The sequence below is a fragment of the Cryptomeria japonica genome, chromosome 7 (genome assembly GCF_030272615.1).
Source record: "Cryptomeria japonica chromosome 7, Sugi_1.0, whole genome shotgun sequence".
NCBI lineage: Eukaryota > Viridiplantae > Streptophyta > Pinopsida > Cupressales > Cupressaceae > Cryptomeria > Cryptomeria japonica.
In genome coordinates, this window is record NC_081411.1 from 570,046,591 (window position 1) to 570,059,919 (window position 13,329).

Sequence of the window (13,329 nt, forward strand, 5' to 3'; positions counted from 1 at the left end):
GATTCAGATGCAGGAAGCAACTCCGCACCTGATTCTGGTGCTACGAATTCCTCTGGGAATTAGACTAAGGCCTCAAGCCTAAGGGAAGTCTTCATAAAGATCTTTTCTCCCCTGCTATATGTTGGAACTGGAAGATCAGTAGATTATCAGTAGTTATATTATGGTGGTAGATGTTTTTGAAGGGTCTCCAGAAGATCTTAATGAAATTGAAGAGCTGCAAAAGATTTCTTGAAGAATTGTCTGTGTATGCAAGGTATCCGGAAGTATTAGGGAAAAGTGAATTTATTAAACCTAAAATTTAGGTGTGTGGAAGATAAAAAGAGACTCAATCACTTCATTTCTCACTTCAAATTCAAAGAGAAGAAGAGAAGAGAGTTCTACAAGTAGAATTTTCGGAGATCAAAGCATGAAGAAGATTTGTCGTGTGAATTTCCTAATCTGGTGGTCAAGGTATTTTTCGCTGAAACTTTTCAAGTTTGAAGTTTGAAATTTCTCAAATGGTTGCCTCTAGAACTTCAAACCCACTAGTCGTAGATGTCACTGAGTGAGCTTGGTCAGATTTTAAGAAGCACCCATTTATCTCCATGGAAGATGATCCAAAGAGTGCATTTTCATCAGTTCCACATTGTGTTTTTCACATCAAGCGCATACCCAATATATAGTGTGTCTGAATAGGAATGTTCACCACATCCTTTTTCTTTGATTTACAAAGGTGGTGTCATAGGTGCATAGGATGAAGATACTTGTGTATCTATAATTGCCAAGGATTCTAGTTTTTCGAGGTGAGAGGAGATAATTGATTGATAGGGACATGTTTTTCAATCCTTTCTCTTAGAGAGTTGCAATGTTGAAATGGGTTTGGATCTCGTATTGTGATCTCAATACTATTATATGGAAACTTAACACATTGATGAAAAGTTGACAACACAACCTTCATTATATGTATCCATGGGCGACCAAGTAGCATGTTGTATCCTAGCTCTATATCCAATACTTGGAATGTGACATCTATAATGACATGTCCCACTTGTACTAGTAGAGTGACCACAAATTTTGAGGGGCGTTCTTCCTCATTGTAGCCTTTAATGTTTATCCTTTTGGTTGGGTCGATGTGAATAAGTGAATAGCTCAATGCTTTAATGAGATTGAAAGTGCATATGTTCATACTAGTTCCACCATCTATCAACACTCTCTTGACCTTCTTCTTATGAACAAAAACCTCTAGATGTAGTGGGTCATTATGCAATGGTCTATCTGTTGGGATATCTTGCTCTGTGAAGGTGACACAGGGTGCAACTGCAGATATCCAACCATATTTTGGAAGGTGTTCTCATCTATATCTCTGGTGACAATAGACTTCTGAAGAGCTTTGTCCAAGATTGCTCTATGATTGGGGAAATGTGCAACAAATCAAAGAGTGATATTCGTGCTGGAGTTTTCTTTAATTAGTCCACAACATTATAGGTCCCCCTTGGCGGAGAAGGATTATAAGGAAATCCTTGTAGTGTGACTTTTGATCAGAAAATAATGACCATACAATCCTGATTCCTGGGGTTGACAGTAATTGTAGCCACTATTTCATTGCTTGTGTTGATAGTATTGATTGCATAATCATAAGCTACCTTAGTGTAGTTTGCTTGGTTGTCTCGTGGGCCTGATCTTGAAGCTTTTCCTTTGTCATGCTTGACAAATGGGTCTTTAATAATAGTATGATCTATATTGGTAGAAATTTTATTGTTATCCACAGTGATATCTCATTGATCAATGAGGTCTTGAATCAAGTTCTTTAGTTTGTAGCAACTTATTGTTTTGTGGCCTTCGATGTGATGATAATCACAAAAATCATTTTCATTCCACCAGGTTGGTTTGAAAGGATCTAATTCATATGGCCTAACCTCACGTAGAGTCATGACATTCATTTGCATTAGTTTCCTGAATGCTAAATCAATTGGTTCTCCAAGTGGCATATAATTTCTTCTAGGTACGTTAATTCTTAGAGATTTGGAATTACTAGACTATATTGCATTTGCATTTGTTGAAGCTACATTATTGTCTTGAGACTGAGTTTTATTTAATGCAAAAGGGTTGACAGGTCCTTGTAGTGAAACTACGGGCTAAGCTCTATTAACCACGCGAGCATCTACAACCCCATGACTCGTCACATTTTTGTTTTTCGACCATAATTTTGACTTCTCATTGTTTGCAATATTACTGGTCAACACACTTTCATTATTGTTTTTCAAGATCCCTTGTTCAACAAGACCCTTCTCACACTTCAAGCTTTTCTTTGTGATCTATTTGAATGTACTGAGACACTGGATTTGTAGCAGGTATTTGACTTGAGGAATTAAATTTTCTGTAAAAATGTCCACTTGCTCAACTTTAAGAATATGACATGGACAATTGCGAGCAAGGCATCTCCACGTTTGTAAGAATCAAGCAAAAGTCTCACCATCTCTTTTTCTAGTGGCACATAAATCCATTAGAGTCATAGGGTTGTCTATGTTGTGGGAGAAATTTGCGATGAACTGCTCAGCTAATTCATCCCATGATCTTATTTTTGGTGGTAAATGAGAAAACCACTTCAAAGCCTAACCACCAAGACTTTAAGGGAATAGGTGCATTAAATATGTACCTTCATGAGCTACCTTGATGCAAACTGCATAGAATTCCCTAATGTGATCTCTTGGGTCACCTTTTCCTCTATACTTGTTAAACTTTGGCATCTCAAAATGTGGGGGAAAAGGTGGCATGTACATTGTCTAATCGAAAGGATACAAACGAAGATCTTCCATGGCATAACTCTTCTTCTCATTCCCTAATTGCGTATTGGTCATTTGTCTTTGAATAATTTGAACTCGTTGGAGGAGAAAATCTATTTGAATCACTGGCACATTTGGTGTGTATGTGTTTCCCACAAAGGGTTAGTGTTGGTATACACTGGAGCTTGTTGGAATGTCAAATGACTGTGAATTTGTGAGGTATGAGTTCCATGAGGTGGTGTAAAATAGGTATATTGTGTGTTGACACTTGGTTAAGTTGCACACCGATTAGATTATTGGGTCCTTGATTCAAACTCTAGTTGTTGTAAGTTGATCCCACAAAGACTGACACTGCTGGTTGAGATGTACTAGTCGGGATCAAAACTTGGGAAGTACTTGTCTAACTCTGTGTTGGGATGGTTGAAGTAGTTTGTGTAATAATATTGGCATGCATTTGAGATGTTATGTTCTCATTTGAGGATGACATGACTAATTATGTACCCTGGTTTGAAGCTATGGTATCTTGAGTAGATGATGTTTGTGTACTTTGAGTTGTTGCTTGAATAGAGTTTGAGGACACAACTTGTGTTTGAGACAAGCTTGGTTCTTAAACCATGTTTTTTTTTAAAGTTACACTTGTTGGTAAAATTATTGTTATATCAAAGTTCAAAGGTAACTTGGTACCATTTTGCAATAGCAGAGAGAGATATGTATTCTTATTATAATTTAAGAGAGCATTGAGGATGGTAAGGACTTGTGGATCTTGTTGCACATCCTCAAGCTATTTTGCTACCAGGTTATGTTGGATTTCCTCTATCGAGGGCATGTTATTCTAGTTTGTTGGTAAGGTTGTCTCTGCTTGGGGTTTTTCATGCGAATAGTTTGGCTAATTTAATGTGTTGGTTGTTTTAAACAATGGGTCACTATATGCGTCCATCTTGGTTTTAGCCTTTTGTGATCTAGTGACAGGCATGAGGACTTCTAAGATGACCTAAGATGTAGGACCTAAGATAGGCTATGACACTAAGAATCTAAATGCAAGACTTGAGACCTTAGGATGAAATATGTATGCAAGAAAGAAAGGACTAAGTATGCACCTAATTTGAGACTCTATTGAGGATTAGGATGAGGTTGTTGTTTTTGTATCGAGAGTCTATTGAGTCTTTGCTAAATGATTTTTCTTTCAGCTTCGGCCTTGATGTGATGAGATTTTCGTATTTCTTCCTCTATGACAAATGTGACTCCTATATACTGGGGAGGTTTCTTTTTAGCCTCCAAGCAATATTATTTAGACCGTAAATGATTTATTCTTGATCATCATTTGGTCCTAGATTAGGTTGCAGAAACAGGAAGAAATCGTCTCTCTGTAACACCATTTTGACGTATACTATGAGACTCTTCTAAAATAAAAATGCAATGCTAAGATGGAATCTAATGACAAAATTGGTGACATTGCTTAAGCGTAATGAGGATTATTTTTTACCCAAGTTGAGTTTGATAGACAATACCCTATATTGGACTAATGAGTATGGGCACCTAGATTGATGATTGATATGTAGGCCTTTTGAACTCAATAACGTCTTCAACAAATGGTTAGACTTGATCCTATGATAATACAAGCGCTAAATTATGATTAATCATGGACTTCTGAGACCTGATTCTAAGATGATGCAAGTGAAAAAGGAGGACTATGCATGAACTTTATGAGACATATATACTTTGGACAAACCTACGATCGCAAAATATGTGAATAAGATGTTTTTGATTTGACTATGAGGATTTTGTTTGCAGTTTGTTGTTGACAGGGATTGTTGATTTTATGAGCGCATTTAGGCAGTGATATTTGTTTCAAGAGTTTTGAAAAGCACAAAATACAGAATGCAAAGATAGTATGGCCAAATGAGCTCATTTTTTATAACCTCTAGTAGTCAAAGTTACGTGGAAGGGCCTAGATTAGCCCAAGATTTGATTGACTCTTACTGGTCCAAAACATGAACGATTTGAAGATTTACTAAAAATAATTACAAGATAAGTTTGGAAAGTAGAAACCATCCAATGGAGCCTCTACAATAGAATACCACAAGCAAGACGAACAGATAGAGATTTTGGTAGCACTGGCTCCCCCACAACAACACTCACTTCTTGAGCATACCAGCTTTTCTTATCCTGAAGATCTGAAGATCTTACAACCAGGGCATTCATGTCTCATATTGAATGGTACATGAGAGGTATGTACAAGGTACAATCCACACACCCTGAACCATTAAAATAAGGTTTTTGGGCTACTAATTGGTTCATAGTAATATTTTGAGGGATCCCAGTCCAACAACAGATTCTTGCAGTAAGCCACCTAAGGCTTTAATTAAGCTTATCGGTGTAGAAAAGGTCTCCACATACATCGAATTCACTCAATACTCTAGTTGCCTGACAAGTGTATTTATATATCAACTCGAAAAATCCACTTGGGATCCTGCTCGAAGTGATGATATTGCCAATGTATCTCAATTCAAAATATCCTTGTGAGGTGATGAAATCCCCAATCAAAGATATCCATCTACTACGAAAGAAAACTCGTGTGTTGTTATCACCTTTCCCTCTATCCCAAGACCCCGAAGGCGGGTGGAAAGGTACTCAATGCAACAATGGGTCCACCCTACAGATTGAGAAAGAACTCAAGAGACGATAAACAAAAGTTCATTTCTTTTAAAGATAACAATTTGTAAGCTAATCTAAGCAAAAGGCAGATGCACATGTTCATTTTATAGCAAAAAATTAAAATGTGAAATTGCACCCACATGTCCTACTATAGTCAAGACTATCCAAAGAATAGACACTATTTCTCAAAGTGTCAGTCAAACTACATTACACTTTGAAAATATTATAGTGAAACAAGCTGAAGAAGTCAAAACACATATGTCTGCATCTATACCAATCTCATCTCAGCCATTAAAAAAATTAAGCTTTTCACCCAGTTCGGGAAGCTATCTTCAAGCTCAATATTCTGGAAAGGGTTTAAATCCTAAGCTTCCAAAGCCAACTATTGAGAAAGTTTGGGACACTGCTCTGGGAAGAATGAGAGAGGCTACACTAGAGGAAAAGCAACAAGGAAAACTAAAAATGGCTAGAGGAAATGATCCATATAGGAATTTACACAACTTCAAAGCAAAAACTCCTCTCTTGGTTAACTTTGATACATATGATGAAGTAGAAAACATGAGTATTGATTCCATAAGATCATGGGTCAAAAGTTATACATCTACTAGTTCAGGTGTCAACACTGATGATGTGACTCAACAAGCCTTGGACTCAATAACATGAATGGCCAAAAGAGTCTGCGATAGATTGGATGAAACATACAAAAACAATCTTATCCGTAGTGGAATAGATCAAGTTTGTTCTCAGTTGATCATAATATTTGTTGGTAGAACTAATTCAATAGAAAGAATGGCTTATAATATATTTATTCTAAACAAATGTAAGGATTTGTCCCTCTCAAACAATATTGTAAAGAACAATATGAGAATTTTTATTGGTCTGGAAAAGAACAAAATCGGGAGGTGATGTTTACAACTTTTGTTAAGAGCTTTAAAGGAATAGGAGAATATTTTCATAAAAGAGTTCTGGAAAACTTAGTCTATGAACAAATTGAAATGAAGGAACTCACCTTTCCACAACTTGTACAGTATCTTACAGAAATTAATAAACAAATTTGTAATGATGTGAGAAAGGAAAAAGAAATGGAAAGAGTTCGACCTTTAATATCTCCTTCAATATGCAAACAAATCACTTTAGGATTTCAATTTATAGAATGCAGAGGTCAGAAAAATCATAAAAGAAAGTGCAAAGACAGATCTTGTTTAGGTTACTCTAGAAAACAAGGAGAATACATAAAGAAAATATTTTCTAAGAAGAAAGGATTCTTTCGAAAGAAAGATAGATTCAAAAGGAAATCTAACTGGAAACCAACATGTTGTGTCTATAAAGGAGAAAATTATGCAAACAAATATCTAGAAAGACATAAGGGGAAACATAGAGGAAAAGTTAGAAAACTTAAATTAGAAAATTCAGAAGAATATCTCTACATAGATGATTATGCTTTTGGCCCTGAAGATATTATTCTAACTGATGAAGATGAAATGGATCAATCAGATGACAAGGAAGAATTCTTTGATCCTGACATCAAGTGTGAATATTTTGACTCAGAAATATCTAAGGTATCATTCTTTGTTAGAATGATGCGGGGAAAAAGCTATTCTACAAACCCAACATTGGATGGTCATTATAGAAATATGTAGAATAGAACAAATCCAAAATGGAATGAATGTAGGACGAGAAACATGGAGAAAAAACAAAGAAAATTTGATGAGACTAGAAGAGAAAAAGTGATACCTTCTTAATCAATCAGACAAGCCTTCATCTTCTGCCAGATTATTGTATATTCACATCCAGAAAAATCCATACTTCTTAATCAAATAAATTTTTCTGAAGCACCTACTAGTGGTAATATGGCTTGAAGAATCTTGTGTAGGCATAGAATTGAGTTTCTTCTCAAGGTAATTCATCAAGCTACAGAAGAAATTCAATAATTAGAAGATGAAGAAAATGAAAATCTTACAGAAGAATTAATGAAAGGGAAAGAAATGGAAGCTTTCATTTCCCATTTCAATGAATTTTCTGTAGTTCCTATAACCCCAACTACTTCAACAAAAGAGGAAGAACTTTATAACCAAGATAAAATCTATAGCCCTCTTATGGAAGAAGCAATATAGGTTGAAGGATTTGATCCCAACACGGGTGAAGAAATTCCTAAACAACTCAAAGCCTTTAAATAGCCTGTAACAACTTCATGCCCTAGTCTTGAATTGGAAATTTATTTTTAGGGAATTAAATCTTATTCACTAGCTTTCTTATGGGATACTGGCATCGATCTAAACATTTCCATATAGAATTATTTTCTTGCAAACGAGTGGATAGAAGCCACCATTGAAATTACCTTTGGAAATGGCAAACATGACTCCCATCTCATATGTAAAGCTCCAATTGAATTCTTAGATGGAAACATTGATGAAATTATTTTTGTCTATTATGAGATAGATGGATATGATGGAGTCATTTGTAGTGAGGCATTAAGAAATTGGGAACCAATTCTCATCACAAAAGATCATATTACTCTAAACAAACATCAGGTTCCGGGATTGCATATTAAGTATGCCTACACCAACAAAACTAATGTCTCAAAGGAGAAAAGAAAAAACATAGTGTGAATCACCAAGCAAGCAACCAATATCCATCTACAGTTGGAACAGATAAAAGCAGAGTTTGAGAATACAGTCATGACTAAGGATCTGCAAAAACACTCACGCAATTTGGAATGCAGATTGCCACTTAAGAAAGATGTTGACGGAAAAGAAATGTTACCTAAAGTAAAGGCAAAATATTTTTTAATGAGTCTTGTTGAAACATAAGTTTGTAAGAAATAAATTGAAGATCTTTTAGCTCAAGGACTAATCTCACTTTCTTCTTCACCATTCTCATCTCATGTTATGTATTTTCCTAAGTATGATGAACATGTGAATGAACTTGAGGAAAAACGGTTAGTTGTGAACTATAAGCCTCTCAATACTTGTCTTTGGGACAATCAACATCCTTTCCCAAGCAGAGATCATATATGGAAAACCATTGAAGGTAGTAACATCTGTTCCAAGTTTGATCTCACCAAAGGGTTTTGGCAAATTTCAATTCATCCAGACAACCGGTATAAAACTACTTTCTCGATTCCTTAAGGGCTCTATGAATGGAATGCACTTCTATTTGGGATCAAGACTACTCCTTCAAATTTTTAGCAACTTGTGGATGTTATTTTCTGAAAATATTCTAAATTTATTTTTCCCTATATTGATGACATTTTGGTTTTTAGCTAGGACTAGTGCACATCCTGCACATCTTCAACACTTTCTTCAGCTCTACCAACATCATGGTCATGTTGTTAATCCTACTAAGAGTCATTTTGCTTAGGACTCTATAATTTTTATTGGCATTCGTCTTCTTTCAGGGAGGGAATGGAGGCTCAACAACATATGCTCACCCGAATTGCCAATATACAGGTAACCAATCTTAAAGAACTTCAACCATTTCTTGGCCTAGTTAATTATATTGTAGGATTTTATTCAAACATTGCCCAGGATAGAACATAACTTAATAAATTTCTTAGAAATAATCCTCTAGCATGGTCAAATAAACATGATGAAGCCATTGAAAGGATCAAAACCAAATGTGCTTCGTTGTCACGTCCGCGTCTACCAGGAAATGGTGAGAAAATAATAGAAACAGATGCAAGTGAGAGTGTTTGAGAAGAAATTCTAAAAGAAAAAACTTCATAAGGAAAAGAAGAAATTGTCAGGTATGTTTGTGGCAGCTTTAAAGGCAGTGAATTAAACTATCATAGTACTCATAAAGAAATTCTTGTTGTGATCAACTCCTTGAAACATTTCTATATGCTTGTTGCTGATAAGAAATTCCTAATCAGAAGTGAAAATGTCTCTATTATCCTTGCCACATCTTGACTACACACCATCAATAGTACTGAAAAATTAACTCAAAAATAAAGCACACAGACAGAATGAGATAAAAAATTACTAGTCTTATTCGACACAGAAACTGAATGCATCCAACATAGCAAATAAACACATGCGAAACACCAACAAAACGGATGTGAAACCCCTTTTTGTGTAAAACTTAAAAACTAGACCCTGCAAAAACAGAGGGTTAAAATTTCACAAGTATTATCAAATTCCTAATTCGACTCCCTCTATCATTTCGTATTTTAGTATATAGGATTGGACATGTTTTTAATACTGAAAAATAGGCGACCTGCAACTCAAGTTCAATTAGTTTGTGTTCTGCATGGAAGGTCTTCTGATAATGTCTCTGCAACCATAGGTATTTTGTTCATTGTCTAGAGCCTGCAATTCTGATTCTTACCCTGCGACCCATGAGGTTAGATACATTTTAAATGAGATCAATAATTTATCAACAAAGTTTTCAGATTTGTAGAACTAAAGATGGTTTGAAAAGGTGACAAAGTAACCGATATAAACAATTTGAAAATCTTACCCTGCTTTTACCTTGGACGAATGTGAAACCCCCAAAACACAGATGTGAAACATGATCTTAACGCATGTCAAATACCATCTCAATGCATGTGAAATACTGTCTCAACTCATATAAAAAATTATTCATACGCATATGAAATATTATGTGCAAATGCGAAGATTCATACGCTATTTCTATAAAAAAACACATAAAATAGATAGGAAATTTAGGTGGTTGTAGATTCACGTCGGTTTCACCAAATGTGTTATGCTAAAATCCATTGTTGCTAATCAAAATAAGAGGAAAATCACGAATCCTGCCAAATTGACGAATTTCATAACATCAATAAAAGCATGCAATCAAGACAACAAAGCTATAGATAAATCTAATCAAAACTCCCTATTGCATAGATGCAAATTGCTTCCATTGTTCTTCTTCTTCTCATGGTATGATGGCTCTCGGTATTGCATTGCTAAACTGCATAAGATTGACACAAGAATTTGAAGATCGTGATTGTTGAAAATGAGAAATTGATGCTCAATTTATAGATTCTGGGAGGAGATTGATTGAGAGGTGGAACTGAAGTGAGCTAAAAATTTGATTGATAGTTGAATTGAATTGATTGGGAGATAAACCCATTTGATTGATGAGTCAACTAATACGGTTGATTAAATGACTGAATAGATTAATTACTTAACTGAGTTAATTGCTTTGTTATAAAAAGTTGATTTGGGGTTGAAAAAGATTATTGAGAGATAACTGAATTGATTAATTAGTTAGGATTTTAGCATGTGCTCTGTAGGATTTTGATTTGAAATTCAGTTTTATTTTTATTTAACTTGAATTTAGATTTTTGAAATCATGAAATTGAAAAGCACATTTATTTGAAATTAGATGAAATTAGATGAAATTAGAATTTGGGGATTTATGAATTTGAAATTTGAATGAATTAGTTAATTAAATAATTAAAAAATATATATTTAATCACTAGAAATTGAATTTAATTAGAAAATAAAGATTATTTAATTAAAGGTGTTAATTCGTAATTAATTAAATTACAAATTATTTAATTAATAAGAAACGGGGTTAATTGATTAAATGATTAAGAAATGAAATTGAATAATTAGTAATGTGGATTTGATGATTAAATTAGTTTAGAAGAATAACATTAGCTAAATTAAATAATTAAAAAAATATTGAACTAATAAAGACGAATAATTAGTGTGTTAGTGATGAGACACTTTTAGGTGTCTACAGTTCTTCTTGTGCTTCTATGAGCCACTTGGGAATCCACATTGTTTTTTAATTTTCATGCTTTTTTGGTTCCTTGGAACACATTGCTTGCACAAGGGGTTAAGGAACCCATATAGATTTTGACTTTTCTTTTTGAGCAATTGGCTTTTGTGGCCGTTTGGTTATTTCTTTTTCTTTTTGGATCATATTTTTCTTTATTTTGACATGTCAATTAGATTCGACATGTTGATCCTTGAATACATGTGGATTGTTGGACTTATGAATTTTATTCTTGTCATCCAAATTGCTTGGAGGAGGAAAGGAATGTATAGATGAATAGGAATGATATGAAGGTATTTTAGATGGGTGGAAGGTTCTTAAAGATGTGTGCCTTTGCTAAACTTGAATAGGGGACAAAGGGATATAAGGACCTAAAATGGATGGAAGGGATGAAGGGAAAGGCATATATCTGGATATAGGTTTGGTAAGGATACCAACGCCTTGAGGAATGTCACTGAGGCCATGACGATTAAGATTTTATTTGATATGGAGGGGTTCTTTCTTGTGAAGGTCTACCCTTTGCCTTTATAAATATTTTGACCTAGAGGATACTCTTTGCTTTGGGAAGAATATACATACTCTCTCTCTCTCTCTCTCTCTCTCTCTCTCTCTCTCTCTCTCTCTCACACACACACACACACACACACACACACACACAAGTGGATATGATATGAAAGAAATGATGGGATCATGAAGTGGATTAGACTGGACCAAAGTGGAGGAAACCATTGTGCATGTAGTGCATTCATGAATATCTTGCACCAACATGTTAGAATCGTGAGGGGGATCATGATAAATGACAGGCTCTTCATGTGATGGAATGGGAGGAATAATCTGATCATCAAAAGAAATGAGATCTTGGAGTGTATATGGAGGATTAGGACATGGAGATGGAGGAACAAAGGAATCTTGTGGAGGATTTAAAGGGATGATAGGGTCTTGTGGTGGACATGAAGCTGAAAGGATCTTTGATCTTGACAAGAAGGAAGATCATTGAGTTCCTCATTAAAGGTGGTCTTCTCTTGGATTTCAATGGGATCATAGAAAGGATGGAAGGGATATCTTGATCTTGCTTAGAAATTGGAATTTCAATGGGATTTAGAAGGACATTTTGTTGATAAAATGGAAGGGGATCATTTGGGATAGGATGGACGAGGATGGTAGTATAATCAAAGGAAATGAGATCTTGGTCAACAGATGAATGGGATTGTTCATTCTTGGTATCTTGTTCTTAATATTTGTGCTTTGAATCATCCTCTCGACTTGGAGTATGATTTTGAATATGCATGAGGGATTCTGGGGAGGAATCAATATTTTGACATGAGGGTGGACTTTGCATGGGCCTCTCTAGAATGAGAGTGTATGGTGACACGTGGCCTCGCATTTCTAAAGCATGGAAGGGACATGTATCATGAATTGGATGAGCTTGGAAATCTATTGTGGATAGGCCTTGAGGGTTATCTTGAAATGTGTGAGTGGTTGTACGACTTGATGGAGATGATGTAGATTGCTCTTGTGAAACTTCAGGGGATAAAGAAATGGTGGAAGACATGGAGGGTTCTTGAGGAACAACTTCTTGGGGATATCATGAGCCATTGCTAGACATGGGTAGATGATCTTTCATGGAAGAATTGCCTAGGATAATCTTTCAGAGATGTTTTAGAGAGCTATCTTTCTTTAGAGAGGCATTTGAATCATTGTGTGGTTTTTACATGGTTGGATTTTGATTTTGGATTTGTTTGAAAGGGATTTGGTTTTACTTTGGTGTTATGTTTTGGTTGAATAAGATTTTATTTGGGACATGGTTGAATTGGTTTGACATGTTTGAAGTTCGGTTTTGGTTGAATGGTATTTGATTTTGAACTTGGTTGAATTGGTCTGACATGTTTAAAATTTGGTTTTGGTTGAATGGATGTGTGAATTAAAAATTTTGTATTTGAGGTTGGAATGATGGGAACATGTAGATTGGGTAGTTTTCAGCCATGTGTAAGTTGGAATGATATGATGGATAGGTTACTTGTGAAGGTAGAGTCTCATAAGAACATGAAGGTTGGTATGACTTTGATCTTGATTGAATTAGAGGAGGAATGATTTGATTAGAATATGAATGTTGATATGTTTTTCTAGCCTCATAATAAAATGAAGGTTGGTATGATTCGAATTCCAATTTTGATTCTCTTAT